General features: G+C 52.8%; 1 pseudogene; it reads right to left on the bottom strand.

Annotated features, from left to right (window-relative positions):
• Positions 1 to 21,811, bottom strand: part of LOC127474814 (zinc finger protein 208-like) — a 549,167-nt pseudogene that overhangs the window by 426,224 nt on the left and 101,132 nt on the right.

Here is a 21,811-nt window from a genome sequence, read left to right as displayed (position 1 = left end):
GGGTCCGCGGGACGGTTCCTCAGCAGGCAGCCATCAGACAATGAATGCCCCCCTCCTGCTCCGGGCCTCAGCTTTTAGAGCTGAACTGACCTCCCATGGGCTGCAATGTCCCTTGGGTCAGTTGGGCTCAGCTGGCCTACTTGGGTCCCCTGCCAGGCTCTTGCCCTCAGCCAAGGAAGGAATGTCCCAGTGTTGGTGCTGTGCTCAGCAGTGGCCAAAACACTGGGGTGTTCTCAACCCCCTTCCAGCTGCCAATGCCAAGCCCAGCCCTGGGAGGGCTGCTGTGGGGAACTGAACTGCAGCTCAGCCAGACCCAACCCAAATATCTATGGTACATATTCTATAGAATCCATCCTTAGGTGTTGTATGATAGATCTATAAGATATTACAAATAATAAGCAATAATAAGGCAAGTGTCCTCCTTAGGGACACATACACATCTTCAAACTCCTGCCTGTGTTTGTTCCCTGGGGGTCTCTGCAGCAGCAAGCACAGCCCCACACTGACTGCTCTGGGCTGTGCAGGCATTTGTGCTTCTGCCTGTCTCACACACACCCCCAACCTTGGGATGGATCTGGATGTCACTGGATGTGATGTCACAGGGGAGATGTGATGTCATATGATAGATGTGATGTCACAGCAGAGCCTTGATGTCACCACAAGGATGTGATATCACAAGGGAGATATGATGTCACAACAAGGGGATGATGTCACAGCAAGGGGATGATGTCACAACAAGGGTGTGATGTCACAGAGATTATGTGATGTCACCGGGGAGGACATGACGTCACAAGGATCATATGATATAACAAGAGATGCGATATTTCATATGATGGATGTGACATCCTAAGGGAGGTGTTCTGTCACAGGGGAGGACGCGACGTGACAGGGATGATATGATATCACAGGAGAGATGTGATGTCATATGATGGATGTGACATCATAGAGGAGATGTGATGCCACAGGAATGATGTGATGTCACAGGGGACATTGTGATGTCACAGGGAGGACGTGATGTCACAGAAGAGGATGTGATGTCATATGATGGATTTGACGTCATGAGGGACCTGTGATGTCACAAGAAGGGTGTGATGTCATATGGGGGTTTTGTGATGTCATGGCGCAACAGCCTTCCGTCTCGCATGCAGCAAGCTCCAACAGAAACTCCGCGACATCCAGAACAAGTGGTGGATCAATCTAACTGAAAAAACTCAATTATGCGCAGATACAGGTGATCACAAAGGTTTCTATGAGGCCTTGAAAACAGCATACGGGCCTACATACCAGGTACAAAGCCCTCTACTCAGCGCTGATGGTCAAACACTTCTGACAGATAAAACCTCCATTCTGAATCGATGGTCTGAACACTTTCAGACTCTTTTCAGTACCAACCACATAGTCCAAGACTCAGCAATTCAGTCCATCACACAACAACCAGTAAAGTATGAACTGGATACTGCTCCCACTTTAGGAGAAACCCTCAAGGCCATACAGCAGGTGAAAATTGGCAAGGCAGCTGGGACTGATGGAATTCCACCCGAAGTCTGGAAACATGGGAGCCTTGCACTCCACACCAAATTTCACGAGTTTGTGGTGCGCTGTTGGGAGCTTGGTGAACTACCATCAGACCTTCGTGATGCAGTCATCATCATTTTGTATAAGAAAAAAGGTATTAAATCTGATTGCTCAAACTATCATGGTATTACTCTGCTCTCCATTGCTGGCAAAATCCTGGCAAGAATACTCTTAAACAGACCAATACCCACTATAGCAGAAGGAATCCTACCTGAAAGTCAGTGTGGTTTCAGAGCCAACAGGAGCACCACAGACATGGTATTTGTCCTCAGACAACTGCAAGAGAAGTGTAGGGAACAGAACAAAGGTCTCTATGTCACCTTTGTTGACCTCACCAAGGCTTTTGATACTGTGAGCAGAAAAGGTCTGTGGCAGATTTTGGAACGTTTAGGTTGTCCCCCCAAGTTCCTTAAAATGATCATCTCACTCCATGAGGATCAGCACGGTCAAGTCAGATATGGCAACACACTTTCTGAGCCCTTTTTAATTAAGAATGGTGTGAAACAAGGCTGCGTTCTCGCTCCTACCCTATTCACCGTCTTCTTTAGCAGGATGCTCCAAAGGACCACGGCAGACCTCGATGATCAGGACGGTATCTACATTCGATACCGTACTGATGGAAGTCTATTCAATCTAAGGCGACTGAAGGCCCACACCAAGACCTTAAACCATCTTGTCCAGGAGCTGCTTTATGCTGATGACGCCGCCCTTGTTGCCCACACAGAAGCAGCTCTGCAGCGTTTAACATCCTGCTTTGCAGATGCTGCTGAGCTCTTTGGGCTGGAAGTCAGCTTAAAGAAGACAGAAGTTCTCCATAGACTTGCACCTCAGGAAGTCCCTCATCATCCCCACATCACCACTGGCCAATCAGAGCTCAAATCAGTCCAACAGTTTAATTACCTAGGTAGCCTCATCTCCACAGACAGTAAGATTGACAGAGAGATAGACAACAGATTAGCAAAGGCATACAGTGCTTTTGGAAAACTCCACAAAAAAGTATGACGTAATAAACACTTGAAGAAAAGTACAAAGATCAGTGTTTACAGAGCCATTGTGCTGTCTACTCTCTTGTATGGTTCCGAATCATGGGTCATCTACCGCCACCACCTGCGTCTCCTGGAACGCTTCTATCAAAGCTGCCTCTGCACAATCCTAAACATCCACTGGTCAGATTATGTGACCAATACATCTGTTCTAGAACAAGCAGCAGTCACAAGTATTGAGGCCATGTTGCTGAGAACACAGCTGTGCTGGGCAGGGCACGTCTCCAGAGTGAAGGACCAACCACCGCCTCCCTAAGATCCTGCTCTATGGTGAACTTGCCACTGGCTGTTGCAAGAGAGGAGCCTCAAAGAGAAGATACAAGGACTCCCTGAAACAACATCTCAGCCTTGGCCATATTGATCATCATCACTGGTCTACTCTGGCCTCCAGTCGGGAGGCCTGGAGACACACCATCTATAACACTGCTGATGCTTTTGAGAGCGCACGCGGGAAAACCCTTGAAGAGAAAAGACAATGCAGAAAGAATCGTGTCCTGCAGAATATACCACCTAAGGAGTCTTTCTGCTGTACCTTTTGCAACCGGACATGTCTATCTCATATTGGCCTTTTCAGCCACCAACGCGCTTGCAACAAACTTGGGTAGTGCCCTCCCCAAATCTTCGTTTGCAAAGCCCAGCCGTGATGAGTATTTTTACTGGATATAACTGTGATATATGTACATCTATAGTTTTGCTCTAGCTCTGCTATTTGTTTTTTTTTTTTTTCTCTCTGGGAAGTAAGCTTTTTCACTGGGTCTCGGGGACTTGGCAGGAAACCAGGTCCAAACTTCTCTGGGAGAGGCAGTGCTGGGGCCACGCTCCAGCCCTGAGCAGTACCAGCTTTCAGGCAACATCATGGCTGACCCCAGGACCCCCACTGTCAGCTGGCCAGGAAAGTGGGATCCCGGTGTGCTACAGGGTGTGCTGGTGGGTCCCAGCCCTGCCCAGCCCCACAGGGCCCCTCACTCACCCAGCTTGAGGGGCTGCATGGTGGTCACCTCACAGGAGGACGGAAGCTGCAGACCTGGAGAGCGGTTCTCCTGGGAAGAGCTGTCTTCCATCAAGGCCTGCCTGGGGCAGGTGGGGGGTCTCTTCTCCATCCTGTGAATCAAAGAACACAGGGGAGCCTGCCTACGGAGGGCGTCCGAATGGTGGAGTCAAACACCCTCAGGAAAAATGCCGTGGCCAAATCGCCTCAGGCAAAAGGCCTCAGGCAAAAGGCCTCAGCAAAAGGCCTCAGCCAAAAGGCCAAGGCAAAGTGCCTCAGCCCAAAGGCCTCAGCAAAAGGCCTCGGCCAAAAGGCCAAGGCAAAATGCCGCAGCCAAAAGGCCTCAGCAAAGCGCCTCAGCCCGAAGACCAAGGCAAAGCGCCTCAGGCAAAGCACCTTGGCCAAAAGGCCTCGGCCCAAATGCCTCAGGCAAAAATGCTTCGGCAAAACGCCTCAGCAAAACGCCAAGTTCCCACGGGGCCACCAAGGGTCGTGGACAAGATGTGGACTGCAGTCGGGGGCTTCTCGCCAGCACCGCACTCCTCTCCTGTCCGGTCGCCGTCCTGACGGACACTGACCCACCGTGGGCCACGGTCGTGCTGAGCACACCTGCTGCAGTGGGTGTCACAAAGGGCCCGTCTGTGACACGCTGCCGGCCGCTAGCCACAGGTCCCAGTGCTTGTTGACATGGCACCTGCCCCCAGCAATGGGTCCCAGGGAGCCACCACGCAGGCAGGAACAGGCAGGGTGTCCCTGGGCACACAGGCCTGCCTCAGCCCTTGGCACTCAGCTGCCCTCAGAGTGTCTCCAGGCCCCACTTTGCTCTCATGTCTGCTTGGGACATCCCAAGAAGCTCCATGTTCAGACAGCCCTGCGTGCCCCCAGGACATCCCTTTCCTGTCCCCACACTGCAGAGCCTGGCCTCAGAGCCCTTCAGTCACATTAAATGCATAATGTTTGCTCAAGCTTAAAAGAAACCATGGCTTTTGTCACCTTTTCTCTTTCTCCCACTGACCAGCAAGAGCTTTTCCCCACTCAACAGCTCTTCCAGCACCAGGCTGCTAGGAGCCCCCCCAAGGCCTTTGCCACACCCCAGGCCCCTGCGCAGCACCTCGAGCTGCCCCAGGGGTGGCTGAGTGACCCTGCCAGGTTGGTGGAGTCCTGGGGGGGTTTAGGGCTGAAGGGGGAGGATGGCACCCAGGGGGATCCAGCTGGAAGGGCCGGGATCCTCAGCGTGCCGAGAGCTGTCATCTGCTGGCACAGCCCAGCTGAGCGGCCGCATTGGTCCATCTGAGGGGCCAGGAGCTGTAGTCCTGCTGCTCTTGCCTCAGTTCTGTGTCTCTTCTACAGAATCAGACCAAAGAAGCTCCCAGAAGCCCAAAGGGCCCAGGAACAGCCCCTCTCTGGCAGCCCCAGAGGTGCCCTGGAGCTGCCTGCCAGCCCAGCTGGTCCTCTCTGCCCACAGCCCAGAGCCGCTCTGCCCTGTCCTTCTTTGGGAGAGGCTGTGCTGGGGCTGAGCTCCAGCCCTGAGCAGTCACAGCTTTCAGGCAACATCATGGCTGACCCCTGGGACCCCCGTGGGTCAGGAAAAATACACAGCTCAGGGGGGGCAACCCCTACAATAAATAACGCAAGTGGTCGTTGTTTTTCTGCTTTGCTCGATCCCGGAATTCGCTGCTGCAGCGGACCCGTGTCTAAAGCTGCTCTTTCCAAGTCTCATAGTCCTGGTGTTCACCTACAAAAAATTGATGAATTTAAAAAAAAGAAAAGATGTGGCAGTGCTGTTCATGAAGCCTTCAGCAGTCACCAAGAGTTCTGTTCTGCAGAGATTTCAACTATTTCCTAAATTCCACAATCGTGGCTTCAGGCCATGACTTGCCAGAGCAGTCCCAGAGCTGGCCACTGCCCAGAGATGCCCTGGGGCAGCTCCAGTGCCCAAGTGGGACAAGTGGCCCGGGGTGTGTGGGAGCCCTTTGGAGCAGGAGCTGGTGGGCAGGAAGGGCCCAGCTGGGGAGGGGCAGGGAATCCCCCCCTGCAGCCCTGCTGCCCAGGCTGAGGAGGGTCCTCTCCAGCCCAGCAGCACATCGTGTGCCCCTGGGGGCTGGGCTGCCAGGGCTGTTCCCAAGAACTGACTGGCCAAGGTGAGGAGTGTCAGAGATTGAAATGGTTCATGACTGTCCTGGGTTAAAAAGGGTTTTCCCCTGGAGTTGAAAAGTGGTTAACCCCAGGAGGTGGTATTCTTGGTGTTGACCCAATCAGCACCCCTGCAAAATTAAACATATCACAACAGACCAGAAAATAAGAGATTACGTAGCTGAAAGAAGAGCAGCAGCCATGGTCTGAGACCACGAGGAGAGAGAGGGGCCAGGGAGCCCCGCTGGGGGCCAAGACCCCCCAGTCCCCCGGTTGGGGCTGTAGAAAGTCGGAACAGTGTTAAACTCGGCTGAGTACTGTGGCCAAGAGCCGAGGGAGTTTTTCTCCACTGTGAGTGGGCAGCAGGAGCGGCGACAGAGACAGCACCGAACAGAGAGCTGTGGCTGAGAGCCAAGAAGACAGTCAGCAGGAGTGAGGTGGCACAGAGCCAAGCTGAGAGACACAGAGATGCCTGATGGAGAGACAGAGCACCAGGCTCAGCAGAGACTGTTTGGGGTGAGCCTGGCTTTATTTCTACAAACCCTTTGAGACCCCTCTTGGGAGGAGGGGGTGGACTTCCACCTGAAGGGAGTCCTGAAATGCAGCAGCAACTAGAGAGAGAGAGAGAGAGAGAAGCTGAGAAGCTCAGAGATGTCCTGGAGCTGGAGCAGGACAGCCAGGAGGAATGTGGAGGGGGGAAGAGGCCTTCCTGCCCCCCTTCGCCATGCTGACAGTTTGAGACGGAGCAAAGGAGCTCTGCTAGAACGCTTGGGGCAAAAACTGAACTGAAAGTCCTAAATGTTCTGACTCAGGAGGAACTTGAATCCCCTGAGGAAGGGACTGTCAGGGGTGCCCAGTACGCCGTGATATGACTGTGGAGAGGTGAGCCTTGTCCCTGCTTTCGCAGTCCACGGGAGAGAGACCTTCAGCTGGAGCTGAAGGGCTGAGGGGTGAGAGAAGCCCCCTGTGTTGTAATGGAGAGAGAGAGAGATTTTCCAGCTACGACAAATCCAGCTATGACTTCTGCCTTGAAGAGGAGAGACACTGCTGCTCTGAAAGTGGATAGGATCTTTTCATCTTCCCCTCAGAACTTTTATTGGAGGGAAAGGAAGGATTTGATCTAATGTAAATATATTGCTTTTCCATAGGAGAGATAGTTAGAATTGTGTATATAATGTATTATAGTATTTATTTGTGTAAGTAATAAACTGTAATATAATTCCCTTCCCCCCATACTGAACTATGTTTTGTCTGAAAACCTTCTCACACTGAAACAAACTGGGGGGGGGGCTAGGACTTGGAAATTGGATTTTTGAGGGTCTCAAACTGCCACAATGATTTATGCATTCTAGGATTGCCAGGGCACTTTTGCAGGCTGGGAAGAGGCAGCTGGACCCATCCCCCCTGCCAGTGCTGCTGAAGGTGTCAAGCCCTGAAAAGGCGAGAAGAGCCATGTTTACCAGGCCCCTCACGGGAACTCTGCGCAGGCCCAGCAGACCTTGGAGGCTCGAGGCACGGCCCGGGACACCATCCATGGATATAATAACTCATAACTTCTTGGAGTGTGGGGGCTTCCCTCCCCCACCCCCAACAGATCAAGGCCACCACTTCAACTGACAGACATTGGACCTGCAACTCCCAAGTTCCATCTCTGGACCCCGTGGGTGGTGACCATAGACATCTTCCCACTCTCAGCTTTGCTTTCCCTTACTCTCCCTCACCCTTATCCTGCCTTTCCCGTATGCATTTTCCCTAAAGGTTCTCTTTATGCCATATTGCTGTAGATGAGAGATAGAGATGATAACACCCAAAATGGCAACATACCTGTTTACCTTTGAAATAAAATTGTTCAAAAATAAACCCTACTTATATGTTTTCATACACCAATTATTTGGTCTCATTTCACTCTAACCCACCCCAAGGGATTTATTATTAAGAACCTGGGTTACCCCCCCCTTTCTGGGGTGGGTGGTAACAGACCCCTTGTAGCAGGATGTTCTACCTGGAAAAGAATCTGATGGGAGAATGCAGGCACTGCAAGCTCTCTGTGGTGAGTTACTGTTGGTGCCAAGGGGTTGGTTTAGTGTTGAATTGTGCCAAACCCAGCCTGGTTCCCCAACCTTCCAACACACATCCTGCTTTTGGAAGCAGAGTTTGACAGATCAGCTGCTCACTGGCCTGGGAATATGTGACTGAGATCCATCAGTGACAAAGCATAAAAGCCCAAGGCCAACTTTCCTAGAGCAGATTCATCCAAAGACTTTCTTGAACTCTGTGTGGAGCTTCTGCTGCGAAGCAGGGACAGCTCTTGATGGTCACTGCCCGGGGGTAAAAGAAAGAGAGAGATCTGCCTTGATTTATTTTTGTCAGACACCACCAGGGCCTCCCCGCTTCCTGCCGGGATCGGACACCGCCGGCGGCCCCGGCCCTGCCGGGCTCCATCAGCCTGAGCAATTGCTGCCAAGGAGGGGCCGGGGGTTTCCTCTTGGCCTTCGTCTCCCTGGCGCTGGGGCTCGGCTTCTACCTGCGCCAGAAGGTGAGGGGGGTCCCAGGGGGTCGTGTGTCCCCCCAGAGCGTCTGTGCCCCCCCGGGGACCCCCCACCCCGCTGTCACCCCCTTTTCTCTCCCCACAGAGCTCCTGAGCCGGTGGCGGCCGCAGCCCCTCCCCGGGGCCTCGGGCCCAGCCTGGACCCCTCCTGTCCCTGTGAGGATTTTGGGGGGGTCGTGTGTCCCCCCCTCCCCTGCTGCCACTCCTGATCCCAGGAAAGCTTCCCAGTTCTCCCCAGTCCTGGTTATTGGGGGGCAGTGGGGGAGGGGGGGTGGATAACGAGGGGTGCAGCCGAGTTTGGGGGGGGCAGAACTGGCTCCAGGATGGATCGGGAATAGGGACTCCCCTGTTTCCCCCCATGTAAACCCACTCTGGGGGGGCTTTGGGAGTGCACCTGCCCCTCAGTAGGCACCCAGCTCATCCCAAAAGGTGCTGGGAACCCCTCAAAACCTTCTTAGAGCTCCCCGAGGACCCCCAAACACACTCAAAGCCCACCCAGGACCTCACCCAACCCCTTCTCTGGGGGGACTTCTCTGGGCACTGGTGGTGCTGGGAGCCCCCCCAGCTGCTTTGGGCGAGGAGTTCTTAGGTGAGCGGGGGGTGGGAAGGGGGAGGTCGGTGGGAAAAGGGGGGGTTAGGGGGGATAAAGGGGTAGTGGGACCCCAAACTGAGTGGGAGGGGAGTGAGACCCCTCAAAAGTGGAGGGGGGGACCATTGAGAATGATGGGAAATAAGTGGGAGAGGTCTGGAGAGTGGGGAAAGAGGAGGGTGGGACCCCCAAACTGAGCATGAGAAGGCTGGGGAGTGGGGAGATGATGTGGAAGGGGTGAGAGAGGGGGGAAAAATGGGGATTGGGACCCCCAGAGTGATCCTAATTGGGGCTGGGGATTGAGTGGACTATGAAAAACTGGGAGGAACAGGGAGAAGGGTAAAAGAGCAGGGGTAGTGTGGTGGGATAAACGGTCCCATGGGAGCCTTTGGGCACAGGAGGGCTGGGAAAGGGGGGTGGCCCCTCTGAGCTCCCAACTTACTGTACGGTGCTGGGGGCTGCTGGATCTAATCTCAACCTTGGATCATGCCAACAGTTTCAGTTTAGAGAAATTACAGAAGTGTGACTGAATCACTTTGGTCCCCTAGGTTTTATTGATAGCAAATCAGATCTATTGATAAAAAGGAATTTATTTAGGGATACAAATGATCAGACAAAAGATCTTCATCAGAATTACTTAGTGCACAATATATACACTAAAACTACCTGTACAGGATAAGATAGGACAGTGCTCTACACTAAAGCAATTGTTGAAGCAATTCTACTCAAGCTGCCACAAAACGAGAAATTCTTAATTAGAGAGGGATGGAACTCCCCCAGACCAACGCTGGTGGGGAGATCTCTGCTCTCAACCTCCAGGAGTGACCCTGGGGGGGTCCCCAGCCAAGGCAGGAATCTCCACACACCCCCCAAGAAGGGTTCTGTTGTCAGAACCTGCCCCTGGGAAAGGGGACTGGTCCTTTGTGGTGGAAAGGGATGGACTGACAGTCACTGGACTCCAGGGGTTGCCTCCCCATCAGGGGCTTCATTCGGGGTGGAAGTAGCGGCCGAAGCTTTTCCTGCAGTCGGGGCACTGGTGGGGCTTCTCTTACTGGTGGGTCCATTGGTGTCTGGTCAAGTTAGAGCTGTGGGTGAAGCTCTTGCCACACTCCCCACACTTGTAGGGCCTCTCCCCGGTGTGGATGCGCCGGTGGGTGACAAGGTTGCAGTTCCGGTTGAAGCCCTTCCCGCAGTCGGTGCAGCGGAAGGGCCTCTCATCCGTGTGCGTCCGCTCATGCCTGAGGAGATCTGAGCTGGTCTGAAACCTCTTCCCACATTCCCCACACGTGTATGGCCGTTCCCCAGTGTGGATGACTTGGTGCTTACGAAGGTTGGAGCTGTCCCTGAAGCTCTTTCCACATTCCCAACACATGTAAGGACGTTCCCCAGTGTGGATGTGCTTGTGTTTGCGAAGGGTGGAACTGTCACTGAAGCTCTTCCCACATTCCCCACATGGGTAGGGTCGTTCCCCGGTGTGGATGTGCTTGTGTTTGCGAACGGTGGAGCTGTCACTGAAGCTCTTCCCACATTCCCCACACCTGTAAGGACGTTCCCCAGTGTGGATGTGCTGGTGGGTGAGGAGGGTGGTGCTCCTCTTGAAGCTCTTCCCACATTCCAAGCACCTGAAGGGCTTCTCCCTGCTGGGAGGCTGCTCAGGGACCACCAGCTCAGAGCTCCCCCTCAAGCTCCGGCCGCCTTCCCGGCACAGGCTGGCTCTTTCCTCCTCAGAGCACCCTGGGCTGGCTTTGGAGCCCCTCCTGCGGGGGGATCTCCGGCCCTTTTCCTCCCTGCTGCCTTCCTGCGCCGGGGAGCCCTTCAAAACGGCCTCTCCCACCAGGGTCTCACGGGGGGATTTGTCCTCCGCGCTCTCCGTCCTCAGCTCGGGGCCTGGGGCAGGAAGCAAGAAGGACAGGCAGGGGATTTGCCTCCGGCCCACAGGGAAGGCCAAGGACATCCCCCCAACTCCGGCCCCGGCAGGACGGCGGCGCCAGCGGGGTTGTCCTGCAGCCGGGGCCATGCTGGGCTGACAGAGCCAGCACAACACCCGCCCAAAGGGACACTGACTTCCTCCTCACCTGCCTGGGGGGCCCAAGGCATCTTCCTCTTCCTCGCAGCCTCCTCCTCCATCCGCCCAAGCTTTGGGAAGGACAAATCCTGAAGGGGGGGAAAACAAGGGCTGAGCACGTTGGCTTGGGGGTTCCTCCTGCCCAAGTCCATCTCTAGAACTCACTGGACATCCTGTGTCCATAAAAACCTCCAAAACACCAAGACTCAGCCCAGAAAACCCCAAATCATCGAGATTCAGGCAAAAGCCTATAAGAAAGAGTGAGAAGACTCCTGCCCCCCCAAACTGAAAAAAGTTGAGATTCACCTAAAAAATACTCTAAAATATGAAGATGAGCCCAAAAAAATTCTCCTAAGATTTCCCCTTCTCTGGTTTCCCCCCTTTATGGTTCAGAGAGTCTCTCCTGTCTGGGATGCTGGGGGTTCTACCTAGAGATGCTGGGAGTGTTGGGGGTCCCAAGGCTCCCTTCTCCTCTGATTCTCGCCTTCGGGATACTGCATTCCCAGAAATTCCCCCTCTCCAGGTTCTCCACTTTGTTGTCCTAGGGGATCCCAGGGGTCCCCATAGTCCAGGCTCCCCCTTCTCCGTGCCCCCCCTCACCAGGCTTTCAGGGGTCCTCTGAGAGGGCACTGGGAGGGACTGGGGGGGAACTGGGGCACACTGGGGGGCACTGGGGAGTTACCTGGGGATACCAGGACACATGGGGGGACACTGGCAGGTTACTGGGCCATACTGGGGGTTACTGGGTGCTCACTGCAGGATCACTGGGCCATACTGGGGGGCAGTGGGAGGTCACTGGGACACACTGGCTGGTCACTGAGGGGGTTACTGGGCCATACTGAGGGTCACTGGGAGGTCACTGGGATATACTGGGGTCACTGGGATCCCCTTACGTGGATGTGGTACATTTCCCACCCCGGATTTTTGGGGGCATCCCTAGGACCCCTCCCCTGGGGGTTGGAGGATCCCTTGAAACCCAATGCTGGGCTTTAGGGGACCCTGTAAAATCCCCTCAAAACCCCTGTAATTCCCCCCTGGACCCATTGAAACCTCCTCAAGGACCCCTCATCCCTCCCCAGCACCCTCTAAACCCTCTCAGTGACCCACAAAACCCACCTGAGACTCCCCAAGCCCATTCAGGGACCCTCAACCCCCCCCACGGGCCCTCAAAACTGTCTGGGACACCTTAAACCCCCTAGAGACCCCAAAACTGCCTCGAAGGTCCCCGCAAAGCCTCCCAGGAACCCCAAACCTCCCCAGAGAGCCCCAAAGCCCACCTGGGACACCCCAAATCTTCTCAGAAAACAAAACTCCCATCAGAGCCGCCCAAAACCCTCCAGGGACCTTCAACCTCCCCCCCGAGTCCTTTCAGGGACCCCTCAAAACGTCCCCGGGAACCCCCGAACCCCCCCGCTAAACCCCCCCGAGGCCTCCAGCCTTTCCACCCACACCCGCGCTCCCCGCAGCCCCCGAGGGGATCCCCAGACCCCGCTCTCGCCGCCCCCCCCGCCAACTCACCCAGCGAAGTGCAGCGGCCGCAGGCGAGTCCTCCTCGCTCCCGACCACGAGGCCAAAATGGCGCTCGCTCCGCGCGCCCTCCGCCTTTACAGACCCGCCCCGCAGCCAATCAGCGCGCGGCCACGGCCCCTGCCCGCCCCCCGCCTGCGCGGGGCATTGTGGGAGTTGTAGTCTTTGCGGCGGGGGAGGATCGGACTTTTTTTGGTTTTTAGTTTTTCTGTCTTCTTTTATTTTCTCTTTTTTTCTTTCTCTCTTTTCTTTCTTTTTTCTTTCTTCTTTCTTTTCTTCCCTTTTTTCTCTCTCTTTTTTCTTTTTTCTCTTTTTTATTTGTTCTTTTTTTTCCTCATTTTTTCCTATTTTTCTTTTTTTTCTCTTTTTTCTCTTTTTTATCTCTTTTCTCCCTTTTTTAATTTTCGTTTTTCTTATTTTTCCCTTTTCCTTTTTTTTTTACATAGTTTTCTATTAGTTCTTTTATTCAAGGACGATTTAAACACAGATCAAAACAATCTCCATGTACATATCTTACAAAAACAGATAATCTGCCTTGTTCCAGGTTTGTGAGGGTTCCTAAGATCACAGACATTGAGACATCAAGGGTGGAAAGTGAAGCAACTGTATCCTGTCCCTTGCCACAGCCTTCAATCCACAGCCAGCCCTGGATTTCTGCAAAGCCGCTGGGCAGGAGCAGGAGATGGAGCTGGTGCTCGGCGGGAGGGGCAGGCAGGCCACGCACCTTCTATTAGAGGCACTTCAATCATCCAGGAGATCCAATGGTTCCAGGGCTGTGTGTTCATTCTTCAGGCATCCAGCCCCAGTACAGTCCCCGACCTTGAAGCGCCCCCCTGGATGCCTAAGTGTCCCCTAAATGTCCCCCTAAAACTGCCCCATAAGTGCCCCTCAGGATCCCCAAGTGTCCCCCCAGTACCAACTCTTTATTCGTGTTTATTATTTCCCTTTCTGGGTGTCTAAAACGTTTCTGGCACGGTTTTGCCTTGGGGGAGCTGAACCTCATTGCTGGCAGCAGGGACTTGGCTCACAGCTGAGGAGTGTCTGTTACCAAAGGTGAACCTCATGAGCTTCAGATTGTGGCAAAAAAAGAAGAAAAAGCCCTCTTTGCTGTGTGCAGCCAGTTCTGTGAGCAAAGCAGGACCCAGGAGACTGAGCAGAGACAGGATGGAGTTGGGAAATGTGGAGCAAGGTTGTCCACACTGTGTCAGACCTCAAGGGAAAGCTCCAACCAGTCCAAACCTCCTTAGGAGAGACCCTGGATCAAAATCAATTAGAGAAAGCTGCAATCAACTCTTTTCAAAGGAGAAAAGTAAGAAACTACACCTTGAAAATAAGAATGCATGTTTATTAGAACCTCTTTGAAGTATTTCTGCGTATTAAGAAAACTTCCTGACTAACTGCACTAGACTAGAGGAAAATCAAGGCAGAGCTGTGGTTTCTTAGCACTTGATTGATTTTAAGGAGCCCTGTGGTCCCCACGGTGCACTTGGCACTGAGTCCTTGAACCTCAGGTGAGGTTCTCCTCTGAGAGAGAGGAGACCTTTCCATGAGTCCAAGTCAGAAGAGAATCTCAACATATCTCAAAGCATTAATGGGTCTCACTGAGGGCCATTCCCAATCCAGGCTCCTCAAGGACTCCTTGAAGGAGACCACTGCAGGCCATGATTGCACAAATCTGTCACAGACTTTGTGTCAAAAGCAAAAGCCAAAGTGCCATTAAAAACTGAACTACTTCAAAGAATTGATGAGCCCCACAGAGTGTCACAACTGACAAAGCCTCTCAAGGGACTCATTAGAGCAGGTAATTGCAGAGGATTGCACAAACCTCTCAGACACTCAGTGTGGAAAGCAGAACACAAAGTCCTGTGAAAACCCTGCAGTCCCTGAAGCATTAACGAGCCCCACCGGGTGTCACAACCGACAGAGTCTCTCAGGGGACTAATTAGAGCAGGTCATTGGAGGCCACGACTGAACAAACCTCTCAGAGGCTCAGTGCCAAAAAAAGTACCTTAATAAACCCTGAGTGCCTTGAAGCATTAATGAGCCCCACTGAGGGTTGTCACTGTCTGAGGCTCTCAAGGGACTTGTTACAGCAGATAATTGGAGGACATGGCTGCACAAACCTCTCAAAAATGCAAAATCAAACCCCCAAATTGCTCTGAAAACCTTGCAGTCCCTTGAAACTTTAAGGAGCCCCCCGAGGGCCATTCCTGACAAAGCCTCCCCAGGGACTCTCCAGCAGATCCTTGGAGGCCGTGGGTGCAGGGAGGCAAAGGCTCTGGGCAGCAGCTCAGGTGCTGAGAAAAGCCTGGCTCGGTTTGGGGAAGTTTCCTTCCTTTTCAGGCTTCCTCCAGCTTTGGGAAACGCTGCCTGTGAGATTGGCACCACCTAAGAAGAGCTCTGGCAGGTTCCTGGGAGCAAAACTGGCCTGCTTTGGGCTCCACTCGAGATCTTTGGAGCATGGAGACACCTGAGAATTAAAAAGAGGAGGCTGCATCTTTGACAACATTTGGGAACAAGGAGGAATTGCTCATATGTGGATAATCTGCATGGGAATGGTTGCTTTGAGTTAAAGCATTAAATTAAAATATATGTGGGTATCTCAGTGATTACTTTTGGTTTTAAATAGGAATATTTAATTTTTCTGTATATTTATGTTATGAAGTTGGTAGATTAGAAAACAATCATGGTGACTTTTCTCTCATGCAAACTTTAATTTGATCTTGGGAATTTTGAATGACATCTCTATGAGACAGATAAAACTCACAGGAAAATGGCACAAATACCTTGGGAAAATAAGCGAAGTATTAGGATGACGTTTGTGTGAATTCAGATTTTTCTCTTGAAAAAATGCCCTGTGCTTGTCCCTTGGCTAATTGGATACTTGATTTTTTTCTGACCTGCTATTGTCATCAGTGACACCTCAGGGTTTAAGAAGACTTCTCAATGGGTGTTAGTGCTGGCTGAGACACAGCAGCATCCTCAGCCCTCGCCTGGGAGAGGACATTCCCTCCCCAGGCCAAAGTGAGTTCCTGAAACCCCTTTTCAGCTGAGTTGTGGCTTCATTAGAAGGCACCTGTGATGGAGGAGCTGCTGCCTTGTAGCTCCCACCCTGCCAGTGAGCCCTGCAGGGAGTCCCTGTGCTCTGAGAGGGTGGGGAATGCACAGGGAGGGCTCAGCTCCCCGGGCAGCAGGAGCATTGCTGGGCCTCTGCCAGGGCTTGCAGGGCACTGGGGAGTGTTGCAGGGCTGGGATGGGAGTGAGCGGGTTCTGGGCTGGATTTGTGAGGGCTCAGGAATCCCAGGGACAGAGCAGCAAGGTCGGGAATGTTGGATTATCAGTGACTCTCTCAGAAGTTATAAAAACCTGATCTGTTCAGGCAAATCAGGTATGGTGGGGAGATCACCCTCTTTGAACCACTTTCTTCTCTGGATGACTGAAAACTGCAGGACACACTGGCACTGCTTGCATTAACCTGTCTTTTAGTACAGTTAGGAACTCTTGTTATTTCTGCATAAACCGTTGCTTCCCTGTCCTGCTAAAATGCCCATGGATGCATCAGAGCCACTGGATTCCCTGGAAGAGAGAAGCCTGGTTTACTTCCAATGGGATTCACCCCTCACCATGTGAAGGTGAATGATTCAGATCTTGGACAGTCTCCCAGATCTTGGTGTGCTGACAGAGCGCCAGGGGATGAGCTCCCACATGTGAGGAGAGCTGGGATTAATCTCTCTCACCAAGGTCTAAGAACTGAGCCATGCCTTGCCTTGCTTTGTTTGGATTGCTTCTCCTTCCCTTGCCTTGCCTTACCTTGCTTTGCTTCCCCATTTTCATCACTTTTCTCCTTTTTCACCCTCTTTCTTCTCATCCTTACATTAAATGCATTAAACATCTGGACAAGGAATGTAAGCCAGACTGTTCTGCAAGGGGCTGGTATTTATGCATTTCCTTCCTTTTTTTCTCCTCTATCCCCAGGCATTCTATTTAATAAAATCCCCTCTGGCCAAACAAGTCAAGATTCCCTTATCTCTGTGGCAAATCCGGGTCATGCAGGCTCATGGATTCTGTTCTTCCCTCCCTTTGCAAACCTCCCTGCAGCAAACAGCCCCTGTTGGATTCCCAAACCTTCCTGCAGAGCTTGCTCCAGCTCCCCTCCTCCTGCAGTCCCGTGTGTGCTGGTGTGTGGAGCCTTTCTCTAGGCCTGAAGTGGGGGTGGTGGCGGACAGGCCACAGAATTGCTCTGCAGAGGGAAAATGTCCCAAAGAAAAGGCTTGGAGAACCACACTGTTGGATTTGGATTCGTTCTTCTGGCATTCTGTGACCACTCCAGCCTGCAGGGCCTGTGCTTCACGGTGTTCCTGCTCATCTACCTGGTGGTGCTGGCAGGGAACAGCCTGGTTGCCTCCTCACTGTGCTGGACTCCAGCCTGCACAGCCCCATGTACTTCTTCCTGAGGAACTTGTCCTTCCTGCAGGTCTACTACACCTCTGTCACTGCCAAAAATGCTGGTGTGTCTCCTGAGGGCAGATGGTTGGATCTCCTTCCTTGGCTGTGCTGCCCAGCTGTATTTCCTGGTTCTGCTGGGCAGCACCCAAAGCCTTCTCCTGGCTACCATGGCCTATGAGTGCTCCATGGCCATGTGCCACCCCCTGCTCTGTCCCCTGGCCATGAGCAGGGGGCTCTGCACCAGGCTGCTGCTGGGCTCCTGGGGGGCTGTGGCACCAGTGCAGGCAGGACAGACCTACCAGCTGTTCCCTTTGCCCTTCTGTGCATCCCGTGACCTTCCTCACTTCTTCTGGGACATCCCCCACTACTGGACCTGGCCTGTGCAGACACGTTCTGGAACCAAGTGGGGCTGCACACCATCACCCTGGTTTTTTAATCCTTCCCTTCTGCTTAATAGTTCTGTCTTACATTCAAATTATCAGGGCAATTGTGAAAATCCCCTCAGTTCTGGGCAGGCACAAAGTCTTCTCCACCTGCTCCTCACACCTCGGGGTGCTGACACTCTTCTATGGCTCAGCCACAGTCGTCTACTTAAAGTCGTCTACTCGAGGGATTCTGGAGATCCTGACAAACACTCTGCCCTGTTTGACACAGTTGTGACTCCCATGTTTAACCCTCTCATCTATAGCCTGAAGAGTGAGGAAGTGAGAATGGCCTTGAAGAGACTCCTATGGACAAAGTGATCCTACAGAGGGTGTAAAATGGTCCCAAATGCTGTAAGTCCCACTGGGGTATGTGGTTGCCTGAACAAAGCACCCCATATTCACTCCAACAAAACCACGTGTCCAGCCTGGCTTTCCTCCTCCTCCAGGAGGGGAACGGTGTCCTGAGGCATTCCTGTTATGTCCTGCCCTGCCATGACATCTTTGTCCTCCAGAGCACCTTCAGTACCCCAAAAGAGTTCAATGCCAAGAGCTCCTTCAAGCTGGGTCTGACCAATGTAATGTTAAGGGGAAACAGTGCAATCGTGGTCAGTCATCAATGAGCCCCAGAGGTGACACAACCCATGAGAGGTGACTCCCCTTGGGTTTGAGAAATCCCTTGCTAGGCCTCATGGCCTATGGGCAGTGTTTCTGTGTGGAATCAGCTTAAAAAGCTAAAGGATATGAAGGGCACCTTGCCCTGCTATGAAATCTTGCACTGAGTTCTGTAAGGCTTGAGTAACTTGGCATACAGAATAAATAATTAATAATTTTAAAAACCCACCAAGGGGATAGTTCAGCACTAGAACAGGGTCCCAGAGACCTGTGGAGTTTCCATCTGTCAAGGTTTAGCAATGTCAGCCAGGCACTCAGCACTGCACAGTCGCTCACTCCCTCCCCACCACAGGGATGGGGCAGAGAATCAGAAGGGTAGAAGTGACAAAACTCCTGGGTTGAGTCAAAGACGTGCACATGTGCAAGGCCAAACCAGGAATTCATTCCCAGTTTCCCATGGACAGGCAGGTGTTCAGCACCTCCAGGAGAGCGGGGCCCCGTCCCGAGTAACGGTGACCTGGGTAGACAAACACCATCACTCCAAAGTTCCCCCCTACACACCCTGAGTGTGATGTCCATGGTCTGGAGCAGCTCTTGGGTCAGGGGGGTCACCTGTCCCAGGTGTGTCTCCTCCCACCCTCCCATGCAATCCCAGCTCCCTCCCCAGCGTGGCCGTACCAGGGGCAGGAAAGGCCTTGGAGCTGTGCAAGTGCTGCCCAGCAATAACAAAACTGTTGGTGTAGAGTCGTGACGGTCGATAAAGACACAAAGAGTCTAGTTGTGTGCAGAAAAGATGCCTCTATTTTCTCATCTGCCTTTTTATACCCCTTGCTAGCAGCAAGCAATAACCTCATTTTAGCTAAGCAAGCAACAGTGTTTTCATTGTCTAGGATCAACTGGTGATACATTTAGCAAAGCTCAAGGCCTTATTGTAGTTCCCTCATCCTAGGCCTACCAACTTTACAGTCTGCTTTGTTTCTCCATTAGGGCTGTGTACTGACTTCCTTATCATCAAGGATACACCCTAAAGCTTACCGAGTCAATATATTCATCCTGGGAGCCAATAGACCCGCTGTTAACACCTTCGGAAGGGCCTGTGAGGTCCCTTCTCTCAGCAGGAGCTGATGGCTCAGCCCGTCACTCATGGCTGGGCCAGGGGCTCTCCAGCTGCCCCTGCCCTGGCCTGTGACAGCCCAGCACAAGCCCCTTTGGTTCAAAGAGGCCCTGCAGTGTCACAATGGCCCCTTGATTCCGTGAGGTTCCACAGTGTCCCAGGGCTCCCCTGATTCCATGAGGCCCCACGTGTCACAGTGGCCACTTGATTCCATGAGGTTCCACAGTGTCCCAAGGGTCCCTTTAGCTCCGTGGGGCTCTTTGACATCCCGTGACCTCCCGGCTCTTTAGGAGCCCTGAGAACTTCCACAGGGGGAAGTGCCGGATTCTGCCCTGGGATGGGGCAACCCCGCATGGACAGACAGACTGGGAAGGAGAGGCTGGAAAGTAGTGCCGGGAAAGGGCCCTGGGGGTGCTGGTGGGTGGCCAGTTGGCCCTGAGTCAGCAGTGCCCTGGCAGCCAGGAGGGCCAAGCCTGTCCTGGGGGCATCAGGCCCAGCATGGCCGGCCGGGCCAGGGAGGGGATTGTCCCGCTCTGCTCTGCCCTGGGGCGGCCTCACCTGCACCATTGGGGCAGTTTGGGGGGACACAATGGAAGGGAGAGATTGAGCCATTAGGGAGTGTCCAAAGGAGGGCAGGGAAGATGGGGAAGGGCTTTGGGGGGAAGGCGTGTGAGGACACTGAGGGCACTTGGTGTGTTCAGCTGGAGAAGAGGAGACTGAGGGGAGACCTCACTGCAGGTACAATTCCTGGGCAGGGGTAGAGGAGGGGCAGGCCCTGAGCTCTGCTCTGGGGGGAGCAGGGACAGGACTGAGGGAATGGCCTGGAGTTGTGTCAGGGCAGGGTTAGGTTGGATCTTAGAAAGAGGTTGTTCCCCCAGAGGGTGGTTGGGCACTGAACAGGCTCCCCAGGGCAGTGGGCACAGCACCAAGGCTGACAGAGCTCAAGAAGAGTTTGGATAGTACACTCAGGCTCCTGGTGTGACCCTTGGGGATGGTCCTGTGCAGGGCTAAGGGTTGGACTGGATGATCCTTGTGGGTCCCTTCCAAGTCAGCCTATTCTGTGATTCTGTGATTATCAACCCTGGGTTCAGCACAAAGCCAAAATATAGCCCTGCACCAGCCACGGGGAAGAAATTTAACTGTACTGCCCCTGAAACCAGTACAGCCATTAGGGGCTCTCACAGAAACATCCCACAGTCCATTTGCCACCTGGAACCAGTGACTCTGAGTTCCTGCTTCCCCAGCCCCAGGGATGGTCTCCTTGTCTGCTCATTCCCTCCACACTCTCTTTTCAGTGATGGCCTCACTGGGGCTTGCTGACATCCTCAACAACTTGGAGGTTTCCTGAGGAATTTGACTTCTCTAGAGGCTTGCTCAGTCTTCAGATCCTCAGTTCAGGAATTCAGTGCCAAAGGGCTCATTGACACTCAAAATATCTTAAGGAGACTAAACTCTGGAAGCAACTTACTTTTAAATCTTCCATTCTGTTGTCGTTTCTTAGACAGATTTCACAGCCACACTCCACAGTCCATTTTCCACCTGGAACCAGTGACTCTGAGTTCCTGCTTCCCCAGCCCCAGGGATGGTCTTCGTGTCTGCTCATTCCTCTACACTCTATTTTCAGTGCTGGCATCTTAACCAGACAAGCCCCTGGGAATAATTTACTTGCAAGTCTTCAATTCTTTTGTGGTTAATTAGACATATCTCAGAATTGCATTACAAGTGAATATATTGTATTAAAGAAACAATGACAAAACATTTCCTTTTTTATGTCCCGTTTATTTTTTTCCCGTTTTAACATTAATATCAGCAATCCCCAGTCGATACTGATCCTGAGCAATTCTTAATTCAGTCTGAATAGATAAGAAAACCAAGACCATTTATGTCTGACAATCCAACAGACTTTATCCCTATCCCCACCCCACCATTCCCTCATCAAACCCCTGGCACTTCAAGCAACCTTGGGCAAATCTGAGCTCCCTCCACTCAAGGCTGGACCTGCAGGTTTCAGCTCCTTGGCACCAACTCCCACCTGCTTGGCTTGGAGAAGGAGCTGCACAAGACACAGAGGGATGTTCATTTAATGCCAGCAAACAAAACCAGAGGAAGGCACAGCTCAATAAAAACCAGAAGACCTTCCCCTGCTGTGTATTAAGTCCACATTGCCTCCACTGAAGTCCACTTTGCACAGTAGATAGTCTTAGACCAATGGCAAACACCTTCTGTGTCAAGCACAGATCCCAGGATGCCCCCAACACTCCCTGCCCTGGATTCTGTCCATATTTGCCCTTTGCACACAGGGAGTCACACACTGAAGTCACAAGTTCCCTTGAACCACAGTGGAGGAAAAGAGAAAGTGAATTAATTTCTCTGTTGTGCAGAGCTAAATCTGCACTCATCCCAATATTCTGGGCTTACAGGACCTTTATCAAACAAATTCTGCAGCATCTGTTCACTGGGCAAACATCTGTGTGGGTGGCCAGGCCCAAGGAGTGGTGGGCAATGGAGTTCCATCCATTGGTGTTCCCAGGGCTCAGCACTGGGCTCAGGGCACTTCAGTCTCTTTCCCAATGATCTGCACAAGGGGATGGAGTGCAGCCTCAGGCAGTTCCCAGGGGACACCAAGCTGGGGGGAGTGTTGATGTGCTGGAGGGCAGGAAGGCTCTGCAGAGGGATCTGGACAGGCTGGATCCATGGGCCCAGGCCACTTGGAGGAGGTTCAACAAGGCCAAGTGCCAGGTGCTCT

Source organism: Manacus candei, unplaced genomic scaffold, assembly GCF_025592945.1.
Source record: "Manacus candei isolate 608988 ecotype Guabito, Panama unplaced genomic scaffold, ASM2559294v1 h1tg000045l, whole genome shotgun sequence".
Lineage (NCBI taxonomy): Eukaryota > Metazoa > Chordata > Aves > Passeriformes > Pipridae > Manacus > Manacus candei.
This window is presented reverse-complemented; position numbering and strand designations above follow the sequence as displayed.